Source organism: Halichoerus grypus, chromosome 10 (genome assembly GCF_964656455.1).
Source record: "Halichoerus grypus chromosome 10, mHalGry1.hap1.1, whole genome shotgun sequence".
NCBI lineage: Eukaryota > Metazoa > Chordata > Mammalia > Carnivora > Phocidae > Halichoerus > Halichoerus grypus.
The window spans coordinates 50,412,509-50,438,409 of NC_135721.1; the positions used below are offsets into that span (position 1 = coordinate 50,412,509).

General features: G+C 38.6%; 1 protein-coding gene and 1 pseudogene across 11 annotated transcripts in view; both read right to left on the reverse strand.

Annotated features, from left to right (window-relative positions):
• ZNF638 (zinc finger protein 638) overlaps nt 1–25,901 on the reverse strand; it is a 124,315-nt gene that overhangs the window by 62,225 nt on the left and 36,189 nt on the right. Inside the window, exon 1 of one of the 11 annotated variants that reach the window (XM_078056424.1) lies at nt 13,496–13,622. The exons of 9 other annotated variants lie outside the window; for them this stretch is intronic. The gene's annotated coding sequence lies outside the window, so the exon portion shown is untranslated. Of the gene's footprint in view, nt 1–13,485; nt 13,623–25,901 lie in introns of those variants that run through there. One more of the 11 variants, XM_078056422.1, reaches the window with a different exon arrangement.
• LOC118551988 (ATP synthase F(0) complex subunit C3, mitochondrial pseudogene) lies at nt 21,390–21,761 on the reverse strand (annotated as a pseudogene).

The following is a 25,901-nucleotide window of genomic DNA, read 5'->3' on the forward strand; positions in this document are numbered from 1 at the left end:
ATAGGCAAATATATATCAATAATAACAATGACTAAGTTTATACTGTTCATGTGCCAGTGACTGTTCCAAGCACTTTACATGGATTGATTCATTGAATTCTCACAACAACCCCTTGAAATATGTAAGTTTTACAGACAGGGACACTAAGGCACAGAATTAACTTGCACAGATAATAAATGACTGGGCCAAGATTTGCACTCAAGGTAATTTAGCCCCCTAACGCATACTCTTAACCACTAACAGACGTGAGCAGGAACATTCTGCAGCTCCCACAGTATTAAACTGGTTGCTGTCCAGCCATCAGAGCACAGCACAATTCATTCCAATCTGAGTCTCAGAAAAATAGTTTAGCTATCATTCAGGACCAAGGTCAGCAACCACCAAACCTGACTTCCCTCTCCCAGTTTAAAAAAACAAAAAAACATAATAAAACAGACTATGCCTGTTTTCCATCAGGTCCTACTTTTATACCTGATAGAAATGCAAGGTGGGAAACATAAGGTCTTGAGACATCTACACCTACTATGAAAATCCACACTACAGATCATATTTGATGATCACTTTCTGGTTCAAGCTACAACTTCATCCATAACTCCACTATATCCTTTTTTAATTTATACATAATGTTAGTGAAATGTTAATTTGGCTGAGAAATGGGCTTTATCTGGTTAACACACTCCCTTCTAACCATCTCTTCCAATCAAAACAAACAAAATAACTTTGCCCTGGACTTGACTTACTTGATTTTACTCAATGGTCAGCCTCCATTAAACCTTTCTTGACTACCAACACCCAGTGAGTCTTTCAACAAACTTTATTTGTTGCTTGTACCATTTGGGATTCATACCTTTTATTATGCTTTTGTGTTCATATGTGTGGTCTTTTTTTAAACTATCTACTGGCAATTAAAAGGATGTGTTTATTGCTGTCTTATCTTCCAAGCATAAACTCTACTCCTACTTAAAATACCCTCAAATATTTGTTAAGCTATTTGATCACATCCAAAGTCGTCATTAATATAATTAATTTTCAAATCAGAATGAAACACAACACTACAACAAAAATTACACAAGTTTCTAATTCAACAGATACAAGCAGCAGACACAAGCTTAGTAAACAATGAAATGATATCCAAATTCTCTGTCAATAACGTTCATTTATAACAAACTCCAGGTCTTTTTAGACAACAGTCATATGAAACTGTGCCTATTTTCTACAAAATAAAAATATTTCCAAGAACAACTTTGTCTTACATAAGCAGTTTGTCATCTAGTTACTCAAACTCTTTCAGCACCATTTTCCTTAACTGGTGAAGACTCCCACAATATCAGGAACACGAACTCTCCCAAATACTGTTTCTCCCCCCATAAGGAAATCAAAAAGAACAGATTTCAACCAGTCATCTGATTACCGCATGGAACTGTGAACAAATATCATTTAGAGGTATCTACGTCTTAAGTTCTTTAAAGGCAAAAATTTATCTACATATTTCCTAATGTGTCTAGCACAGCCTTACACTGATGTATGTATACATTTACAGAATGTAAGAGAGCAGCCCTTCACAAACTGTATTCTGCAGAAATTAGTATCCTATAAGACTGTAGGTCTTCCACAAACAAGATCCCTGGTCAAGAAAGTCTGAAATGCATGCACTAGCTATCCTTCTTAGAGAGACATGATGCCTACTGTATATTAAAGGCTCTATGATGCCGTTGTTTATCAAAAAGCTTTTTTCATTTTGTGCTCCCTAAACTTGAGTTTTCTTCATGATTATACTCTCAGAGGTGCTATTTGAAATATTTAGTAATTGGTAAAGCACAAGCAATGAACAATTAAAACAGTAACTCATGACTTACAGTGCGCAACCAGGGTCCTGAGCCCCTCCTTCCTCTAGCCCCCTTAAGCTTTCAGTTGCTGTAGCACAAGGTGGTGGGTGGGGAAGAGGGAGACAGTCCTTGGAGGTACTAAAAGAGTGGGGGAACTGGAGGTCCACCCTTGGGGAGAAAGCTACTTACTAATCAGGGCAGAATTATTTCCACGTTATATAACTGCCATATCCATATCAGTGTTGTAGTCACGAATATCAGTCCTGAAAGATTCAATATTCATAGAACAGTGTGGAATATAAATGAAGAGAAGTAAAAGGCCTTTCCCTAACTTAAATTTCAACTCTCAGTAAGCAGAGATTTGGCTTGTTTGCATTTTTTTTAGGAGCCTTAAAATACACACGTGCGCACACACACTAGATGTCCCATGTGGTTAGTCCCAATGTGAAATCTAATATAATGAGGACATAGTAACAAGTTAACAGCAGTCCTGGCTCTCCCAAAGAGATTGTTCTCCCTTCTCCCTTGGTAAGACAAGTTTGGGGCTTGTTTAGTCATAGTTATTTATGAAGCATTCTGATTCCAGGACCTGCTGCTGGCTAGAGGTAAGAAAGTTTCTCTCCAGATATGCATATCCTGGAAAATCCATCATTATAAGCAACTGTCACTCTTTCAATAGGTCTCTTCAACTAACCTCCCTTCTGAGAACAAGTTTAATCCCTCTGAACTTTAAGCCAACACTTCTTTTATCCCAAGACTCCTTCTGAATTTAAGACCTATTCTAAGTATAGTGTATTTTCACTTTAGATTGCATTTAGTAACATTTTCAGACACTGATCCACTAATGTAAAATCATCACTTTCTTACGCTACCATTATCACTTTTAATCCTGGCAGAAAAGTTTCTGACAAAGGAGTTCTTCAAAACATCACTAAAAGAGGAATTACGATAAATTACTTTACTATACATGTGCTCAGCTGTCTCCAGTTCTATTCCCACTACAATGATGTGAATGTTAAATGAGAAGCATGAAACACAATGTTGAGCATTGGTAAGAACTGACACAGACTATTTTAAAAAATATAATAAAAAGTCTGCCCACAATCCATATGCCAAGTAAGAGATCTTCAATGGTTAAAAAAATGTTAAGTAACCTTTGTGGGTTTTTTTGTAAATGAAATTTAAGGAGTATACCCATATTTCATTTGCATAACTGTCTTTTTATTTTGAAAGGGTAAGCACATTTCCTAAATGATTAAGAAATCATTTAATCGTTTAATCTCTTTTAAAACTATCATTCACATTCACTGCGAACAAAAGATGCTGGTATTTATAGTTCAAGCTTTCTATTTATAAGGTATTACAAATTTCCCTTTTGCAATTAGATAATTTTCAAGCCTCATTTCTTCAACTCTAATTTAAAGACAGGCAAGCCCCACCAATCAGCATCCTTTTCTTTGCTGCTTAACTTTTCTCCCCCTTTTTAAACTTCAGCCCTACCAATAATGCTTCAGGGTACAACTACTCAATGCAAATGCTAACCCCTAAATGAAGCACAGGAATTTATCACCTTCTCAACAGATTCAGAAGAATAAAATTGCAAAATCAACTATCAGATCTTTCAAGATACCTAAAAAAAAAAAAAAAAATGCTAGGTACACCTAAAAACTTAGAGAAACTGTCTTCTTAAGCCTTATGTCAGAATAACTTCAAACCCAACTCTTACTCATCCACTTAACAAACACTTTAATAGTGCTGGTCTACATGGGGAAGTATATTAAGCCAGAACAGATCCCTTCCTTTATAAAACTAACATTCCACTTTTTAAGATGGAGTTAGTGTCTCATAAGAATCAGAGAAACCAAATGATAAAATATAGTTAAAAATCTGGATGTTTCCCTTTTCACACCTCTCCAATTAAGAGGGTTTGCAGAGACTGGAGATTGGCTGAATAAGCTATGGTATACCATATTTTGCAGCTGTAAAAAGGAATATTAAATATCCTTCGTAGGATATACCCTAAGGATAATAACTAGTACATAAAACCCTTCAAGTTGTTTTCATTTTTTTTTAATTGGCATATGGACAAAACATAAAATGCTGATTAAAGATAAAATATCCATATAATAGTATTACATATATAAATATGTAGTAGTACCATCACATGTCTAAAGTCAAGCTAGTTTCTAAACCAAAAATAGCAAATATAAGAGAATCCTTATTCTCCAAATCTGCTACTACAAGAAACCCAAGAGGTTTCACCAACAATGGCATTCAGTGATATGACAGTAATTTGTAAATTTTGGTAATATCATAGAATTTATACAAAGTAACAAGTGATAGCCAAAACTCAGAACAAATGCCTGACAGCAAATATAATCTTCATTAACCATAACTATTAAAGAATATGCCGTTTCCTGGATAACTGAGCTCTAGCCATAAAGAGGATGGTTCCCCTACAGTGATTTATGAAATCACTAAACTAACTTCGAAAAACCTGAGTTAAGATCTCAGTTTTTCATTATTAACACTGCTCTGAAAACAACTGCAACTAAATATTAATACTTTACAATAAATTTTATTCCTGATTATATAAGTAACATATGCTTTTTATAGAAAATAAAAAACAGTAAATTAAATCCTTACCATTAAAACCATGATCCTAGAATGAACTAGTATTTTGATATAATTTCTTTCAGGTTTGTGTATGTGAATACACACATGGATGAGAAGGGGAGGAAAATACACCAAACTTTACTGTATGAAATTAGAAATATACTATTTTCAGTTAACATTTTATTTTCCTACATTTAATATTTTCCAAGACCAGGATATTTATTGGTCACGAAACATTCTGAACTCCTGAAAAAATTCTATTATTGTGACAAGTAGCAGTTAACGCTTTTCTATGCCCTTTTAAGAACTGAAACATGCTACTCTGAAACAACAAATATTCAATAAAATGTCAAACATAAAAATTCTTTTAGAAACATTTAATAGGGGTGCCTGGGTGGCTCAGTCGTTAAGCGTCTGCCTTGGGCTCAGGTCATGACCTCAGGGTCCTGGGATGGAGCCCCGCATCAGGCTTCCTGATCGGCGGGAAGCCTGCTTCTCCCTCTCCCACTCCCCCTCTTGTGTTCCCTCTCTCGCTGTGTCTCTCTCTGTCAAATAAATAAATAAATCTTAAAAAAAAAAAAGGAAAGAGAAACAAACAAACAAACAAACAAACAAAGAAAAGAAACACTTAATAGAAACTGACCTCTTGAGGCCGGCATGCAGAAATGGCTTGATGGATTAAAAAAATATTGACACTAGATCCCATGAGGTCTTTCTGAGATGTCCACTACCATGGAATATCAAAAACTGCCTGTTATTCTAATGTAATCTTTCAGAAGAAAGGTAATCCTTTATTTTCTTTATAGATTCTGCGAAAGAAAAAGGAAATCTAAAAGCATCATCAAAAATTAGCCTGATCATAATAGCTCCATTAGATTCATAGTGAAAAAATTTATATCAAACCCCAAAGGTGAACTTTATAGTACTTCACAGTTTACAAAGCACTTTAATATTCACTATCTCATTGGAACTTCACAACAACACTGTGAGCAAAGGAATCCCAGCTCTTACAGATTAAGTGAAGCCTCAGAACTAAGTTGCAAGATCATAACTAGAACCTCTAATTCCTCTCTGTATTTTTCCATGCAATATTCTAGATATATAAAATGTACATCTTATAGCTTTGCTTTTTCTCATTATAAAAAATAATAAATGTTCCTTATCACCCCCCCAAATAAAGAAAAATCACCCTCATGACACACAGAAGAGCTGTTTTCTATAATCTTAACATAAAAGGAAAACAACCATTGATTTTTCTAGATATATACCCACATGCCTCATTTGGTATTATCTTGTTAGAGTGACTGACAACATATAAATACACTTTTGTACCTAAGAATACAGTATTACACTGGTCAGTTAATATAAGAGGGAGTACATATCTTTCTAGGCTTTCCTCAGTTTAAATGTCACTCAATCTGCTATTTCTTCTAGTATACCGATGGATCCACTTAGCCAACTTTTTCTACCATTAGTTGTGTCCCTTCATGTCTCACGAAAGGTAAGTCATAACTCTGAAGGTGCCACAAGTGCGGCTGGACAGTATCACTAGAGGTTAAAATGCCAAAATGTGGTACACCTCAAGGAAATTGTCAAAAAAACAGAAAGAAAAAAGCAGACAATTAGAAACATTATTTGGTATCATGGAGGGCATCACAAACTTCACTGTCACTTGAGCAGATTGATAAACATCATGATTCCATATATGAAAAAAAAATGGAAGCTCAACTTGCTAATGCACAACACCAGGAACAGAGCACCATGAGAACTATGCATTAACCATCTCATATAGCAATGACTTAATAGTTAACCCAGGAAACAACTTTTTGATAAACAGGATGAATATAATTATATGTACTTTTTTTTAAAAGCAGTGCATCCATAAATCGGTCTTGAGAGACCACACTGTATTCATAGTAAATGATGCCTCCCTGAGAAGTGCTTTGGTGGGCATGCTTACCTCGCCTACCCTCAATAAATGTAATGCATTAATCAAAGAGAAACCACCTGATCCAAGCTGGAATAAAGAAATCTTTCCTGGGATTTTAAAACTAGAAATGAGAAAAGCAGAAGATGCTGATAAAACTCAAATGCTTACTGATAGCATATTTACTGCCTTAGTGAGAAAGCACAAGCACGGAAATAAAATAAAGCCAATGTAAAAGAGGTCAGCAGGACCAAGAAGTAAATACAGTATTGAAGACATTCACTACCCAGATGAAACTGTTCTGAGGCATAACTGTATTCTTGCCTTCCCTGCCATTAGGTTGTTCACCTTCATGAAGCATACAGGCCAAAACGTCTGTCTCTGCCTAAAATGAGTTTCCAAAATCTTTGATTAAGCATATCTGAACTATCTGGTCAAATGCCTTAAAAATGCCAAATTCCTTAAAGTCTTCACAAAGCATAAAAAAGCATATATAGCATGTTACTTTTTTTTTTTTTTTTGAAGCTTTCATTTTTTTATTTGACAGAGAGAGAGCATAAGCAGGGCCAACAGCAGAGGGAGAGGGAGAGGCAGGCTCCCCGCTGAGCAGGGAACCTGACTTGGGGCTCAACCCCAGGACCTGAGGGGATCATGACCTGAGGGGATCATGACCTAAGCCAAAGACAGATGCTTAATGGACTGAGCCACCCAGGCGCCCCTAGCATGTTACATTTTGTATAAAAAAATGAAAATAAGAAAACACATATATCTGCTTACCGTTACAAAAAGAAACACAGGTAGGATAACATACAAAACAAGTTGATTACGTGTATGGGATACTGGATAGAAAGGACTTAAAGAAAATGGGAATGGTATTTCATGGATTACATATTATACAGTTTTGAAGCATGTTAACAAGCAATACTTTAAAACAAGGATGGAAGAAGGTAAAAAATCTAAAACTGAAAGCAAATTAATTCAATCATTTTTCAAATGCATACTATAACCCACTTAAAAAAAATTAATGCAAATAATTTATGAACCCACTATTTGATTTATACATCCTCAGTTTTAGAGGAGCCAGGAAAAAGGGGAGAACTACAAATAAATTCTTACTCTTTTTAGTAGTTTGTTTTGGGGAGTTTTTTTCCTAATAATATGGGTGAAGCAATTCTTTTTTTTTTTTAAGATTTTATTCATTTGAGAGAGCGAGAATGAGAGAGAGAGAGAGCACATGAGAGGAGGGAGGGTCAGAGGGAGAAGCAGACTCCCCGCCGAGCAGGGAGCCCGGGACTCCAGGATCATGACCTGAGCCGAAGGCAGTCGCCCAACCAACTGAGCCACCCAGGCGCCCCATGGGTCAAGCAATTCTTAAATTACTTTAGATACACTACAGGATTAAGCAAATAAGTACATGTTTTGATAGTGTTGGGAACCAGGGCTTTCACTGTGCAAGACAAGATATATAAATATGAAATGAGAAAAAGAAAAAACTGGACAATAAATTATAAACCACTGAAAAACCAAGAGTCTGTAATTGCACAGCAATCAATCACTGCAAATGTAGAGGGACTCCTGACTTGAAAAATCATCATTTTGTAACCATAATAGTAAAGATTGATTCAGAAAAAAATCATCCGTGCATGTTAAATCTAAAGGGAAATTTTATTAAGTAGGACATTTGCATAGTCTTAAAACGTCTCTTCACAAATCAGTTAGTTCTAGGGGCGGTGGGGGGGGAATCAAACATTTTGACCAAATATGTTATCACACATAGTATTCATGGCAGACAGAAGGACATCATGCACCTCCAAATTTGATACCATGGGGACCCAGCATCACATACGTGATTTTTCTGGCCAGGGACACATAATCTGAATCTAATGAAGAGGAAACATCAGACAAATCCAAAATGAGAAATGTTCTATTACCAAAAAAAAGAAAGTAAAAAGAAGAGAGAAAGAAAGCAGACTGTATTTTTCAGAAATGTCAACTTCACATAAGATAAAAGAAAGGCTATAGGAAATGTTCCAGAGTAAAAAAGACTAAAGGACATGACAATTAAAAATACAATTATCTGACCCTAGACTGATCCTGTACTGGAAAAAAGAAAAACCACCAAAAACCATAAAATGCTATAAAGAACACTATTGGGTCAATTGAAAATGGTAGATTAAAGAAGTTTGTCAATGTTAAATTTATTGAGGTTGTTTACTATGACTACAAATGAAAATACCCTGTTCTGGGGGCCTGGGTGGCTCAGGTCATGATGTCCTGGGATCGAGCCCCACATCCGGCTCCCTGATCGGCGGGAAGCCTGCTTCTCCCTCTCCCACTCCCCCTGCTTGTGTTCCCTCTCTCGCTGTGTCTCTGTCAAATAAATAAATAAAATCTTAAAAAAAAAAAAATACCCTGTTCTTAGGAAATAGTAAACTAGGGTTAAGCAGTATAAATATATGCAATTTACTGTCAAACAGTTCAGAAAAAAATCATGTGTGTATGCATACAAGAATAGAAGAGGGGAGGCAGGGAGAGACAGGATATTCCTGTCAGAGATTTAATTCATTCAAAAGTTAATGACCCAACCTTTTCAGTCCAACACAAGACTAACTCCTTAATTATATACTAAGTCAAAAAAAAAAAAGACTAGAAGTATGGCAACAGGCAGAAAACATGCAACACGATAAAAGAGCATCAGCCCTAAACACATTTTTGTTTTTCTTTTTCCTCATCCTGTTCACTCCCTATTGACTATTAGTCAGCCCATTATGCAATTCATAATAATCTCATCTTTGGGGACATTTCAACTAATCTGATGATATCCACCCTGCTAGGAGGGGTGCCAGTGAATTACTTCACGCAAAATTGGTTAACTCCCGTAAATAAAATTTAACACTAATGTAGCATAGTGGTTTTTTTTTTTTTTAAGAACTTAGACCTTAGCTTCAGTGTATTAATTCTGGTCTTGCTGAGTGCTAAGAATGTGACCCTCAGCAAGCTGGTTAACCCAAGCCTCAGCGTCATCATGTGAAAAATCGGAATAAAAACAACACCCACTTCAGAATGTTGATGTGACAATTAAAATTATACCTCCCGGGGCACCTGGGTGGCTCAGTCGGTTAAGCGGCTGGTTCTTGGCTGGCTCTTGATTTCGGCTCAGGTCAGCGTGGAGTCTGCCTGAGATTCTCTCTCTCTCCCTCTGCCCCCCCTAAAATAAATAAATCTTTTTTTTTTAAAGATTTTTATTTATTTGACAGAGACACAGCGAGAGAGGGAACACAAGCAGGGGGAGTGGGAGAGGGAGAAGCAGGTTCTCCGTGCAGCAGGGAGCCCAATGTGGGGCTCGACCCCAGGACCCTGGGATCATGACCTGAGCCAAAGGCAGACGCTTAACGACTGAGCCACCCAGGCACCCCAATAAATAAATCTTTTAAAAAAATTATACCTTCTGACTCACAGTAGGTGCTCAGAAAGTGTTAAGATAGTGAACAAAATTGCTTTAGTTAAGAAGTAGGTAGATATGTGCTTCTTTTATTAAGACTTGGGTAATTTCTGAAAATTTCAATATAGTAGCTGAGATAGAAATCAATACATGTATATACACGCTTTGTGGTATATGAGGCACAATTGGAGAAATTGGAACACTGGCGTTGAGGAATTATTATTTTAGGAGTGATAAGCATGTTTTTCTCTACTGTAGAGAAAAATTCTGAACTATAAATTGAATGATATGGGATTTGCTTAAAAATAATAGGGTGGAAGGTAGAGACCTGACTGACCATTAGCTTGCAATTACTGAAGTTGGGTGATAGGTACACAGGTGAATCATTACATAATGCTCTCTGCTTTTATGTTTAAATTTTTCCATAATAAAAAGTTTTCTAAAGAAATGAAGACATTCAAAAGAAAATAAGGTTGGCAACATTCACTCAACAGGGCAACAGGGAGATTAGTTGAAAGTTTAATGAGACTGTAGAAATAAGGTAGGGAAAAAAGTGTAAAACCTTAAAAGACTGAACAATCATTATTTTGGTATTTAAGAGACTCAAGAGTTGAAAATAATCCAAAATATTTATGTGCCCAAGGTAACCATGAAGAAAATAACAAAATATGTGTACCTTAAAACTCTCCTGTACTCCCTGAACTCTTCTCTCAGGCCAAAACCCTTGCTCTTGACCCTCACTGACCATTATTACAGCTGTTTTATTTCTACACCTCACCTTCTTCCTTTCCATTATTCTTTTATCTTCCAAATAGCTGTTTTCATTTTCATTCTCAGCCACAAATTTCAGACTACTACTGCTATATAAAGTTGAAGTAATAAAAGAGTAAGTAATGCTGAATACAAACAGGGGCTTATTGGCTTTAGCCACAAATACAATTACTTTCAAAATCTGGAGGAGGTCTAAACCACCACATGCCAACATTCAGTAGTTCCTCTTTCCTTGTAAAACAGCCCAAACAATGTTACTGGGTACCCATACTGGAAACACTGATTCTTAGTATATAAAGCATTTTATGAAGAATTTGGACAGATTTATTCAAACTTTGACCAGTACACATTAAGTCATGGTAGAAAGAGCACAATTTGGACTCCAAGGGCTAGGTTCTTACCCAGGCTCTGGCAACTACCAGCTGAGTTCATTCACTCAACACAGGAGCATGGAATATATACCAGGCACTGGGACAGATACAAAGATGAACACAACAATCATATAAATAAATGGTTACAATATATTTTGGTAAGTGCTACAAGAGAGGCACATATAAAATTTATAGATACACCAAACATTTTAATGAAATATTAGATGATTTTTCAGCTCCAAAATTCTATCAATTTAATCTGAATTCCTTTAAGCTTCTTTTTAACTAAAAGGGAATATCCACAAGAGATAATCTTCTATCAAAAGATGCTGCCTGAAACTTAAGCATTTGTAATAAAAGTATCAGCTAATATTTATTAAGCACCTAGTATGTGCCAAAGGATAGGGGCTTTCCGTTCATTGTCTTCTCAATTCTCACAATCCCAAGCAGGAAGTAGTAGTATCACCATTTTACAGATAAGGAAACAAAAGTTCAGAAAGACTAAAGTAACTTACCCAAAATCTTAGACACACGGTAAGAAAAAAAACAGATATTTGAATCCAGATCTTTTGATTCCAAAGCCTATTCTCTTTTCACTAAACTATTTGTCTCACATTTTCTTTCACTACATAAAAATTTCCAGAGATCACCTTAAAGAGCACCCAAGAGAAAATCTTTACGACAGCCATGAAGTACAAAGTGATCTCTGATTGTGATAAGCATTTTTTAAACAAGAGTATATGCTATATACACCCTCTAAGACAAAAAAAGATTACAAGACTAAAATATAACCAAAATTCAGGGTAATTAATATGTGACATGAATAAATACATTCTGAAAACTAGTTAATAGAAACCAATGAGATTTTGTGACTTCTGTTTTATCTTTCCCCTTACCAGATAGCAACAAGGAAGCAGGGACTGGCCCAGCATATTTTATTGTATCAACATGTTGGATTCCATATAACTATTTAAAAGTGCGTATCACAGAGTATGCGTATACGAAATAAAGTATATGAATGTTGTCAAATAAAAAATGCAATATAAGCTAAGTCTAGAATGCCTAATAAAGCTATGTTGAAATAATGAAATTATGCATTTATTTTTCTGTATAAACCTCAATCATTTTTTGAAAATTAATTTTTCCAATTTATCAATACTAGTTGCAAATCTGAATCAGCAAATACCCCCAATAAATAAGTCAACCCTTTACAACACATGAGGGGGAAAAAAGAAAAATTTTTTTGTGCACAATTCCAAAGCCGGTTAGAAAAAGAATTTGAATCAACATCAGTTGCCGGATCCTGGTAACAAGTTTTTCTTCAAAAAGCCTTCATATTAAAATAGGGGTTTTGGGGGGCGCCTGGGTGGTTCAGTCCTTAAGTGCCTGCCTTCCGCTCAGGTCACGATCCCAGAGTCCTGGGATAGAGCCCTGCACCGGGCTCCCGGCTCCACGGGGAGCCTACTTCTCCCTCTCCCACTCCCCCTGCTTGTATTCCCTCTCTCGCTGTCTCTCTCTGTGTCAAATAAATAAATAAAATCTTAAAAAATAAATAAAGATAAAGGGGTTTCCCCCCCAAATTTGTCCTTAGAAAAATCAGCTGGAGGCAGCCGTCACTGTCTAGTTCAATTAAAGATTTTGTACTAACAGAAGTCTCTCTCATTCGCAATTATCTCGAATAACAAAAGATCTGTTTCAAACGTCCTCAAGGATTGAGCTGTGCGGTATACATTGTCCCCCCCCCCCCCCACACACACACCTTTAACAGAACGGGGGTCAGCCTAGGAATCACACACAAACCACTAACGATGCGTATTCGCGATTCCTCCGAGAAATTTGTAAATAAATTATCAGTACCGTTTAGGAGCCCTCCGTATCCTGCACAGAGGTGACATTTTCTTTGCTTTAAGGCTGCAAAAGGCAGGCACAGGAGACAGCGACCAGCAAAAGCCGCTGGATCTAACATCCCCCCTTCACCCCAACTCCCCCTTCCCCAGCCCCAAACACAAACATGCTCTTCTCTCCACGCTTCTTGCACAACGTCGCTCGCCACAGGACTCGGCTCAAGCTCCACCGCCTCGCTTCAAGGCCAGACGGGAATGGTTACTCCCTCCTCGGTGCTCCCGCACCACCGCGTCCTCTGGCTGTCAGGCCTGGCGCAGCCTCGGCAGGCCCTGCGCCGATGGGGAAGGGGCCGCCACGGCGTTGCCCAAGGGCTGTTCTCATTCCTCCGCCCAATGCAACGGCGTCGGGCAGCTCTTCCTGAAGCAAGGTCCCAGCGCGGTTGCCCGACCCGGCCCTCCAGGGCAGCAAAGTGAACCGACGCGGTAGCGGGGCAGGCAAGCTTCCCTTCCCATCCCGGGGGTCCCCCAACCTCCTCCCGCCCCCGCCGCCTGCCCGCCGCCATTTTGTGCGCAGCCGCTGCGACACAGATACAATAGTCGGCCCGGACCGCACAGGAAAGGCTCAGGACCCCCACACTACGGGCTCCCGCCTTCCAGCCCCCTACTCCCCACAAGGCAGCGATCCTACCTATGCCTACCCGACTAACAGCCGGATCCCATTTGCGCCCCACACAGTTTAGCAGTCAGCCTCCAGTCTCGACGCCGAAGAAGCTACCGCCTCCAGAGGGCTGCACGCATGCGCACCTATCGAGCCTTTGCGAGCCCTCATCTGCTCCCGGCGCCTGCGTACCGCTGGCACCGCGCTCGCCGGGAGGCAAGAGAAAGAAGCCAGAGGAGCTTGGTTCCGAAAGGGGGCGCTCTTGCGCGTAGCGTTCTCGGAGCCCACTGTGTCCTCAGGCATCGTTGTCAATGCCTCTGCCTGCTCTGTACCTGTCCCATCCAAATCACGCGCAACCTTTAAGACCTGTGTTGTCTCGCCTCCGTGAAGTCTTCCCTGACCATTTTTGCCTTCGGTAATATCTCGCACTGTATAGCATAAGTCTTCATATGGTTAAGATTTTGCCTGCCTTTAAGCTCTCGCCTTTTATCTATTTTTGCATCCCTATAGCAATGATATGTGTATCACAGCCACTGAAAATGTCAGGAAATTAGAAGTCAGTTGAAGCTTATTAAGCTAAAAGCTTAACACTCTAAAAATCTTTTCATCTGTCATTTCACAATCAAAATACCTACCTATGTGGTAGATATTCATAACCTTCATTTTACTGATGAAAAACTTTGGGTTGAGAGAACTCGAGTAACTTGAGGTTATTCTACTATACCAACATAAAAGCTCAATCATTGGGCAAAATCTGGTAAAACTCCCAAGTCTCGCCTATGGATACCACACAAATCACACCACCTACCTTAAGTCTCATGCATCGGTTTTACCTAGTATCCAAGCAGATGTGTATCTATCTATCTTTCTTTCTTTCTTTCTTTCTTTCTCTTTCTTTCTTTCTTTCTTTCTTTCTCTTTCTTTCTTTCTTTCTCGCAGAAATGTATTTCTTTTATTCACGTTAAAATAAACATAGAAAAAGAAAAGTCTTTTTATAAAATATATCTTACCAGATTTTCATTTCAAACTAAAAATCCTGCAGAGGCAACAAACCAAAAACAACAAAGAAAAAGCCAACAAGCCAACTCCACATAACCAATGTTAAAGCTTGAAGTGTTTCCTTCCATACATTTCTATATATTCATACTAACATACACAAATATGTTATTTGCATGCAACAGGAAAGGCTCTTTTTCTTTTTTGCCAAAAACTTGGACATTAGCCTGCTGTTTCCTTTTCTGACTACTGACATTTCTCCAAGTAAACCATATCGATCCCCTTTCTTAAATAGTTGTGCAATATTCATAGGATGGCTCCATCATCAATTATTCAACCTGTTGACACTGAAGTTGTTTTTAGTCTTTTTGATACCATAAACATTGCTCATATATAAACAGCCTTACCAACTGATATTTTTATTTCTAAAGGCTAGAATTCCAAGAGTTAGACTTCTACATTAAAGATATATATATATATGTATATGTAGATAGATTTAATTCTCCTAGATATTGTCAGAATCCTTTTCAAAAACTTTATCCAAATTCCCACTTCCACTAAATGCATAGGAGAATGATCATTTCTCCACAACCTCACTTCTTTCTCTAAACTCTGAAATGACGTAAATATCACTGGACATGTCTGTTCCTTAAAAGTTGGTATAATTACGGGCACCTGGCTGGCTCAGTCAGTAGAGCATGTGACTCTTGATCTCAAGGTCATGAGTTTGAGCCCCACATTGGGGGCAGAGTTTACTTAATTAAAAAAAAAAAAAAAAACTGGGTGCCTGGGTGGCTCAGTCGGTTAAGTGTCTGCCTTCAGCTCAGATCATGGTCCCAGGGTCCTGGGATCGAGTCCCACATTGGGCTCCCTGCTCCTTGGGAGTCTGCTTCTCCTTCTACCCCTCCCCCCCTGCTTGTGCTCTCTCACTTTCTCTCACTCTCTTTCACATAAATAAATAGAATCTTTTTTAAATTTAAAAAAAATAAAAATAAAAAATAATTTAAGTTGTTATAATTAACCTTTGAAATATCTCACCTGTGCTTTTTCTTTCTTTTTTTTTTAAAGATTTTATTTATTTATTTGACAGAGAGAGATAGCAAGAGCAGGAACACAAGCAGGGGCTGGGGGGCGGGGAGAGGGAGAAGCAGGCTCCCCGCTGAGCAGGGAGCCCGATGCGGGGCTCGATCCCAGGACCCTGGGATCATGAACTGAGCCGAAGGCAGACGCTTAACAACTGAGACACCCAGGAGCCACTCACCTGTGCTTTTTCTAGGTGTGGCTCTTGAACAACTTTCTCTAGATGTTTTTATAATATATAATTTGATTAGAATTTCTCTCTCTTCCATGCAATCATATTTGCAATTTAATTCTCCTCAAAAAACATCCATTTCTAGAGGGGAGGGGGTGGGGGGATGGGTTAGCCTGGTGATGGGTATTAAAGAGGGCATATACTGCATGGAGCACTGGGTGTTATATGCAAACAACGAATCATGGAACACTACATCAAAAACTAATGATGTAATGTATGGTGATTAACATAACATAATAAAAAAAACATCCATTTCATCTGGGTTTATTTATTTATTTGAGAGAGAGAGAAATAGCATGGGGAGAAGGAGCAGCAGGAGAGAGAGAGTCCCAAGCTGACTCCGCACTGAGCACAGAGCCCCATGTGGGGCTCAATCCATGATCACAACCTGAGTTGAAACCAAGAGTCGGATGCTCAACTGACTGTGCCGCCCAAGCACCACTCATCTGGGTTTTCAAATTCATTTCCCTAGAGCTGGGCAAACTAACCTCATAAATTCGTTTTTCTTTTATGTTGTCCCCTTACATAGTTTTATTTATTTCTGCAGCACTTATCACCTTCTAACATACCATATAATTTATTTCTTATTGTTTCTTATCTACCTCTCCCTCCACTAGAACATAAGCTCCATGATGTTAGGGATTTTGCCTCTTCTCTTCACTGCTTTATCTCCAATACCTAGAATGATACTTGGCACACAGTAGGAAAATTAGTGTATATTTTATAAAAAAAAAAAGAATGACCCTGATAGGTAAAAAAATGTATGTGCATGTGTGTATGAAATTGCTGAGCCTCCTTTCATATCTACTGGCCATGGGCATTTCCTCCTTCAAAAAATCTTTTTAATCTTTTGCTTATATTTCTAATAAGCAGATTGTCTCTTTCTTATTAGGAGATAATTCTTAGTATATAAGGAATATTAATCCTTTGTCAAATATGTTGCAATTGGTTTCTCCCCGTTCATATTTTCTTTCTGAGGGTCTTTTGCCATTATAACTTTTAAATGTAATCAAATTTGTCAGTCTTTTCCCTTATGACTTCTGAGTGTTCTTTTTGTCTATGAAGTCTCACACCACCCCCAAGAAGCATACACACCTAGGAATTATACAAAAATTCTCCTAAACTTGCTAAATTTTTGTTTATAATTTCATAATTTTATTTTTTACAGTTAGACATATTTAATCTAAAATTTATTCTTGGGGTGCCTGGCTGGCTCAGTTGGAAGAGCGTGGGACTCTTGATCTTGGGGTCATGAGTTCAAGACCCACACTGGGTGTAGAGATTACTTAAATGAGTAAGTAAATAAGCTTAAATAAAATAAAATTTATTCTCTTTGTGATATTAAATAAAGATCTAACTTTGTTTTCTTCCAAATATATTAAATCAATCATGAAGTTTCCATGTACTATAAAAACCATGCTTCCCCCCCCCCCCCCCGCCGCTTCATTGAAAAGGCCCTTCCCTTTAAAAAACAAACAACAAAGAAATAAGTTCCCATACATAAAATGGATTTATGGACCTTCTAGTCTGTCTTACTAATCTATTTGTCTACCTATGGGCCAGTACCATTTGTTCATTCATTAACAGACCCACTAAATATTATCTGAGGGCCTACTTTGTTCCAGGAACTCCTCTGGCATGGAAGAGTCAGTGGCAAATCAGACGGCAACACTGAGTTGTGCCCTCCTGGCACATACAGCCTTGATGGGGGAGACAGACAATAAACAAGGCAATATATAGTATGTCGGATGGTAAGTGCTATGGAAAACAACCAAGCAAGATCAAGACATAGGGAATAAGGAGGTAACAGAGGTTGCAATTTAAACAGGATGGTGGTCAAGAAAGGCATGACTAAGGGGTGTCTGACTGGCTCAGTCGGTAGAACATCTAACTCTTGATCTCAGGGTCGTGAGTTCGAGCCCCATGTTGGGTGCAGAGATTACTTTAAAAATAAAAAGATAAACCTCTTTAAAAAAAGAGAGGCATGACTAAGAAGGCAGCATGTGAGCAGAAACCTGACTGAAGTATATGAATAAACTAGAGAAATCTGGGAGGAAGAATATTGCAGGAGGAGTGAACATAAAATACAAGAACTCTGAGAAGAAAGCCAGCTTGTCATACTTGAGAAACTGCAAGAAGGCCAAAGAAGCTGCAACAGCATGAGTAAGAGGGGACACAGCAGATGAGGTGGAGGAGAAGCAGGCTATGGTTGCCATTAGCAAAATATCACTGGCTGGGTGGCTTAACCAACAGGGATTTATTTTCTCACAGTTTTGAAGGCTAGAAGTCTAGATCAGGGTATAGTCACGTTTGGCTTCTCCTCAGGCTTCTGTCCTTGGTTTGTAGTTGGCCACCTTCTTTCTGTGTCCTCACGTGGGCTTTTCTCTATGCTCACACACCCCTATAGTCTCTAACCTCTTCTTATAAGAACACTAGTCATATTGGATTAGGGCCCACTCACCTGACTCCACTTAACTGTAATCACCCTTTAAGGCCCTACCTCCAAATACAGTCCTATTCTGAGGCATACTGGCGGTGAAGACTTCAACATAGGAATTTGGGAGGAACAATTCAGTCCATAACAAAGGCCATTTTAAGGCCTTTTGGTTTTTCCTGTGAATGAGACAGGAAGGTTTTGAACAAAGGAGTGACATAAATCGACTTTCATTACATTGAATACTTACTCTGTGCCATTATTCTAAATACTAGAGGATACAGTGGTCAACAAAAATCAAGAATCTGCTTTCATAGAATTTACATTTTAGTGGAAAGAAACAATCAACAATTGGGGCGTCTGAGTGGCTCAGTTGTTAAGCGTCTGCCTTCGGCTCAGGTCATGATCCCAGGGTCCTGGGATAGAGCCCCACATCAGGCTCCCCACTCTGCAGGAAGCCTGCTTCTCCCTCTCCCACTCCCCCTGCTTGTGTTCCCTCTCTCGCTGCATCTCTCTCTGTCAAATAAATAAATAAATAAATAAATAAATAAATAACTCTTAAAAAAAAGAGAGACAATAAAGGAATATATAATGTAGTAAAATAAAATAAGGGAAATAAAGCAAATAAGGGGAAAATGATGAAGCAGGGGCTGGGTAATGCCTTAGATAGGATAATCAGGGAAGTCCTCTCTGGTAAAGTGACAGTGAAGCAGAGATATAAAGGAAGAGAGAGGGAAAGTCTGCAGATACCTGGAAGAAGAGCTTTCCAACAGAAGATACTTTGAGTACAAAGGCTCTGGGACAGGAGCACATTGGGTATGTTTAAGAATAACTAGAAGGCCAGCACAATTGAGGTGGAATGATATGGAGGAAGGACAAGATAAGGATGGAGAAGTACAAGGGATCAGATCTGCAAATCTTTATAAGCCACTTAGAAGAACCAAGCAGCACTGAGAGATATTGGAGGATGGGAGGTTTATTTAATGCCGGTGGGCTCAGAGGAGAATGATCTCCAAAGGTCTGAGTCCCAAGCATAAACAAAGGGGGTAATTTATACACTACTACTTCCGCATACTTGGTACTTATGGCGTGAGCAGGAAGCAGAGCAGAGAGAAGAACCTGGAAGAGCCCCAGGGCAGGGACTGGGATTTCCTTGCTGGCTTGGTCGGCCATTTTAGGACACAGATTTTTCCTTATCAGCTGTACAGAACATTGAATACATACTGGTATAGGAACCACAAGAGTTTCCTTTCTAGCTCCTGCTCTGATACTAACCTCACTGGATTTCAGTTTTCATACTGTAAAAAGGTGGAAGGGAAGGGACTAGGTTATCTTGCCCATAAGATATGAGTCTGGAAATCTCCTGTAAACTGAAAGATGCTCATGAATATTTATGACATTCCTAAGAATTTTTTTTTAATTTTAGAATCTACTATATCAACACTACTCCACATTTTTATATCTTCTCGCCACCTTGGACCACTTGCAGAAATTCGCATTCCCACCTAAAAATGTCAATATTCTTGACAGGAAAAAAAGTCATCTTACTCCACCTACTCTTCTGACCATCACTTTTTTTGGATGACTTACACTAGGAAAAGTCAGAACAAAACTTGGTTCTTACTGATCCTTGAATTTTGCCTCATTGGTGACAGACTGTAAGGTGTACCCATGTATCATTTAGAGAGGAGTTCAGAAACTAACTCAAAAGAAGAAGCAGTTATTTTTCTGAGATTTTATCAAAGCCTCATGCAATGGTAACTAGAAATCAGTTTGTCTCTTCTTGTTAAGGTAGTTTCTAAATATGTCTACCGATTCTTTGATAGGATTCACTTCACAAGGTAGAGCCTAATTCCACACTCACTGAATGCAGATGGGACTTAGCCTATTGTTTCTAATGAATGGAATGTGGTGGAAGGGATGCTATGTGACTTTTAAGGCTAAGTCATAACAAGGATAGCTTCCACCTGACTTTCCCTTCTTTTTTTTTTTTTTTTTTGGATGACTTACACTAGGAAAAGTCAGGTTCATGAGAACATCCAAACAGCCTATTGTGAAGCCCCAAAAGGAAGGAATTTTAAGTACTAACAGAAGCAGACAGCATAACAGAGAGATCAGGAAAAGAGACTGTCAAAGAGAGTCCTGCTAAAACACTGTCATCCAAGAGTAACCTGTGTGCATCCAAGGCTGCAGTCTCTAAGGAGCAAGAACAGTCTCTAAGGAGCAAGAACCCTGCACACTGAAGGGGCAATAGACTTCACTAAAATAGTTCAGTTAAGTTACTAAACAAATAAATAAGCAAGCAACAACAAAAACAAGTCCCAGGAGAAAGGGATAATCAGGATCTAGATTTGCTACCATATAGTACCTAAAATGTCCAGTTTTCAACAACAAAATAATTATAACACAAAGAAACAAGAAGGTGTGACTCATACACAAGAAAAAAAGATAGACAACAGAAACTGGCTGTGAGAAGGCCCAGATATTAGATTTAACATACAAAGACTTCATAATAATTATTAGAAATATATTGGAAGAAGTAAATAAAGGGAACCATGCTCAAAGATGTAAGTAAACATATGACATGTTGCAACAAATAAAGAATGTCAATAAAGATAGAGGAATAATTTTTTTAAAGAACCACATGGACATTATGGAAGTAAAAAATACAGTAACTGAAATGACAACTTCACTAGTAGGGTTTAACAATAGATTTGAACTAGCAGAAGAAAAAAATCAGCTAAAACAGGGACTAATATAGGTCCTTTGTAAAAACAAAGTGGTGTAACACAATTTGCAGAAAATGGGAGATACTCTTCACATTATACCATTTTGGCTTAAGAAATCTTTCATAGGACTGTTCTACTTTCAGATAGTGGAAAAAACTTGTAATGTGCATTTCCATGACACCAACACTATATGTTTCCGAGGCACAGTAAAATACACAGAATTACATCCATAATGAATTTAAATAACAACATTTCAAGCAGTAATTTCTGTTAACATAGAAAACAAAATTAAGAAAGCATACCATCAGAGTGATGGGCATTAAGGAGGGCATGTGATGTGATGAGCACTGGGTGTTATAAGCAACTGTTAAATTATTAAACACTACATCTGAAGCCAATGATGTACTGTATGTTGGCTAATTGAATTTAAAAAAGAAAAAAGGAAAAAGAAAGAAAGCAACCATCAAACAAAAGCTTCAGACAAGGCAAGTCTGAGGATAGCATATGAGAACAGCTGCTGATTCAGTGAAGGGGTTCTGGCCTAACCAATGAGAAGGCTGCCAAAGACTAGTCCAATACCAGTGCCAGCAACTTCCACTGCTATTGTTGCAACACCTGTACCAATAAAATAGGCAGCAGCATCAATGTCTCTGCTGATTGCACTGGTCTGAAACTCCCACTGGATTAGCTAAATCACTCCATGCTCTGCCCCCATTAAATACTATAGAGCCCTCTTCTATCACGATAGCACTGATGCGGCAATGGGTCTGGATGCAATTCTGGATCCAGCTTGGATCAGAGCAGGGGTGCAGGCAAGCTTGGCACAGATAAACATCTTACACTCTTTGGGGGCAGCACAGCTAGAAGACTTGGGTGACAGACAACATAAGCTCCTCTCCCACTTCCTCTCTTCCAGGAAGGTGGTGGCCATGGCTACAACAGAGGTCAAAGGAGTGGGGTTCTCTTTCATTTTTGAAGGATAGTTTTACCAGGTATAGAATTTTTGGTTGACACTTTTTTTTTCTTTTAGCACTTTAAATATGTCATTCCATTGCCTTCTGGTCAACATGATTTCTGGAGAGAAATCAGTTGTCACTGTTACTGGGGCTCTCTTGTACAAGATAAGCTCCTTCTCTCTTTCCGCCTTCAAGATTCTTTGTCTTCTAGCAATTTGACTATATTGTGTCTGCGTGTGGATCTCTTTTTTTTTTTCTGAACATTTTATTTATTCATTTGAGAGAGAAAGAGAGCACAAGCACGGGGAGAGCAGAGGGAGAGGGAGAAGCAGACTCCCTGCTGAGCTGGGAGCCCAATGTGGGACTTGATCCCAGGACCCCAGGATCATGGCCTGCGCCAAAGGCAGACACTTAACGGACTGAGCCACCCAATTGCCCCTCAATTAACTATTTACAAGTGTGTTGATTCTTTCTTCTGCTGCTCAAATCTGCTATTAAATACCTTGTTTTAGTTTCTTCTTAATCACCCCATTAGTGAGAGTGGGACTCCCACTCTAGGATTACTGGCATGGATGAACACATGACACCCAACACTGAAAATATGAGATTGCTAGCAGTTTGTTGTCACATATACTTACAACCTGGGGGAGGAGGACATCACACATCACATAGGGCCCTGTGAGAGTCATACTCAGAAACAGAGTGAACGGTCACATGTGGGAGGCTTTGTAATTTCTATAGAGTGGGTTGATACCTGGCTCCTGCAGTAAGTTGTGATTATTTTGTTTGAATACTTTCATGGACTTGCAGGGAATGGAAACCTGTTAGGAATAATCAGGAACTGTACCTGGTCCCCATGATAAGAAAGTTTGTTTGACAGAGGGGTATGGAGTTTCTTTTTAGATTGATGAAAATGTTTCTAATATTAATTGTGGTGATGGCTGCATAGAACTCTGTGAATATACTATAAACCACTGAATGGTACACTTTCAATGGATGAACTGTATGGTATGTGAATTATATCTCAATAAAGCTTTTATATTAAAGGTTCTTTCCAGGGACGCCTGGGTGGCTCAGTTGGTTAAGCGTCTGCCTTCAGCTCAGGTCATGATCCCAGGGTCCTGGGACCGAGCCCCACATCAGGCTCCTTGCTCCGCGGGAAGCCTGCTTCTTCCTCTCCCACTTCCCCTGCTTGTGCTCCCTCTCTCACTGTGTCTTTCTCTGTCAAATAAATAAATAAAATCTTTAAGAAAAAAGTAAAAATAAAAAAATAAAGGTTCCTTCCATAACTTATGATAGTTTATATTAAAGCTACACAGAAAAAAAAAAAAAAAAAAAGGTAGAGTCTCCAGCTCAGCTTCTGGAAAGCCAGGTCGCAAAGAGCAATAGAATATGAACTTTTCATCATTCATGACCCAGCAGCAGTACTGCTGACTTTGTCATATCCTCATTCCCTCAAATAGGCAAGTGTTGTACCCCATTTAAATAAGTCTACCATACAGATGATTTCTAGGTTTCTGCTTCTCCTCTAATCTTGGCTTCTGCTTTCTTTTTTCTTTCTTATTTTATTTTATTTTATCTTATTTTATTTTATTTTATTTTATTTATTTGACAGAGGGAGACACAGAGAGAGAGGGAACACAAGCAGAGGGAGTGGGAGAGGGAGAAGCAGGCTTCCCGTGGAGCAGGGAGCCCGATGTGGGGCTTGATCCCAGGACCCTGGGATCGTGACCTGAGCCGAAGGCAGACGCATAACGACTGTGCCACCCAGGCGCCCCTCTGCCTCTCTTTTTTCTGAGAGTCTCGAATTCAGGTTTGCTTGGGTCCCCTGGTCCCCTTTTTGGCAGAGTTCTCATACTAGTTCATTCATAAGTCACTGGTCTGGCTAATATAATATACCTTTTAGCTAAGACACTTATCCTAATTTAATTAGCTGTGGCAAAGGCAGTAAGGTAATATGATACATTGCTGGTGGGAATCTAAAATGGTACAGCCATTCTAGAAAATGGTTTGGCACTTTCTTATAAAGTTAAACAAGCATTTTCTATATAAACCTACAATCCCACTTCTGAGAATCTACCCTAGAGTAACAAAAACTTGCACTGACACAAAAACCTATACACAGATGTCATAGCAGGTTTATTTGTAATAGCCCCAAACTGGACACAACCAAATGTCCTTGGAACGGTAAATGGATAAACAAATTTTGTTACATCCATACAATGAACACTAGTCAGCAATAAAAAGGAATATATTTTTAAAAAAGGAACACGTTACTGATACATGCTACAACTTGGATGCATCTCAAAACATGCTGGGTGAAAGAATCTGGTCTCAAGAGGTTACATTCCATGTGATTTCACTTATATAACATTCTCAAAACCACAAAACTGTAGTGATGGAGAGTAGATCAGTAGTTGTCAGGAGTTATAGTTGAAGGGCAAGTGTGACTATAAAGGGTTAACACAGGGAGTGTTTTGGAAATATAAAACTATTCTTTATTCTGATTATGGCAGTGGTTATACAAATCTATAAATGAGTTAAAATACAAAGAACTGGGGCGCCTGGGTGGCTCAGTTGGTTAGGCGTCTGCCTTCGGCTGGAGTCATGATCCTGGGATCCTGGGATTGAGCCCCACATTGGGCTCCCTGCTCCTTGGGGAGCCTGCTTCTCCTCTCCCTCTACCTGCCGCTCTGCCTACTTGTGCTCACTCTCTTGCTCTCTCTCTATCAGATAAATGAAATTTTAAAAAAATCTAAAAAAAAAAAATACAAAGAACTGTAAACCAAACAAAAAAAAAAGAAAGAATAAGCTTCAAGTCAAAATGGTCCATCTGAAAACAAATAAAAAATACCCTAGAGCCTTGCAAAGAAATCTCTTTATTGCCCAGAGGTAGTGATCTCAAAATGGGTGTGGGTCAGATAATTACTAACCTTAGTAGGTTACAAAAGCCAAAAGTTCTGCCTCAAGCTAATGTAAAGGAGACACAAACGGGAGATCTGATCCGGGGCCAAGAAGACCCAAAGAATTGGGATAGTCTGAAGGGCCAGTGTCCCTCATGCCTCCTCCTGCTTCACCCCAACCGATTCTAGGTTGGACAGAGGTGAATACCACATCATAATGAGCCAGCTGAAATGCACATGGGGGACAAGGGGAAGATAAGCAGTGCCTCCCCACCTCAGAAATGCCCCAAGACAGAGGCGAAGACTAAAACAGTTAAATTGCGTGAAGGAGCTTAACAAAGAGGCCTATTTAAAACTTTATCTGAAACTTAGGATGTATATTGATTTCTTTCTTTTGCTTATAAATATCTTCACTTTATAAAGCCATAGATCATTCTGTAAAGTGGTTTTCTTCCCCCCACACTTATAAAAAAGATGTTGATCACTGTTAGAGAAAAAAAGGTGAAAATGTTTCTTATTAAGTCAGTGTTACACAAAGATTATATTAAGAGCCCTCAAATTTTGACTAAACATTGCCAAATTCACTTAAGGATTCTTTGAAAATATAATCCTTGGGCATACTGAATTTGTATTTTTTTCTGGCCTGGTACCCCTGGCACTTATCACAACTACATACAAGCACCAAGAAAAGAAATGATTTACCAAAAAAAAAAAATCACAAAATCAGAAAGTGTCAAAAACATTATTAAAGTAATTTTAAAATACTTTTAAAGTACATTATTATTAAAGTTAATTTTTCTAGGAAAATATTTATAACTCATATTACAAAGAACTTGTTCCCCTATCTAGGACCTGTAAATCAATAAGAAAAAAGAACTGGGACGCCTGGGTGGCTCAGTCGGTTAAGCATCTGCCTTCAGCTCAGGTCATGATCCCAGTGTCCTGGGATCGAGTCCCACATGGGGCTCCCTGCTCAGCGGGGAGCCTGCTTCTCCCTCTCCCGCTCCCCCTGCTTGTGTTCCCTCTCTTGCTGTCTCTCTCTCTCTGTCAAATAAATAAATCTAAAATCTTTAAAAAATAATAAAATAAAATAAGATAAAAGAACTCAATAGTAAA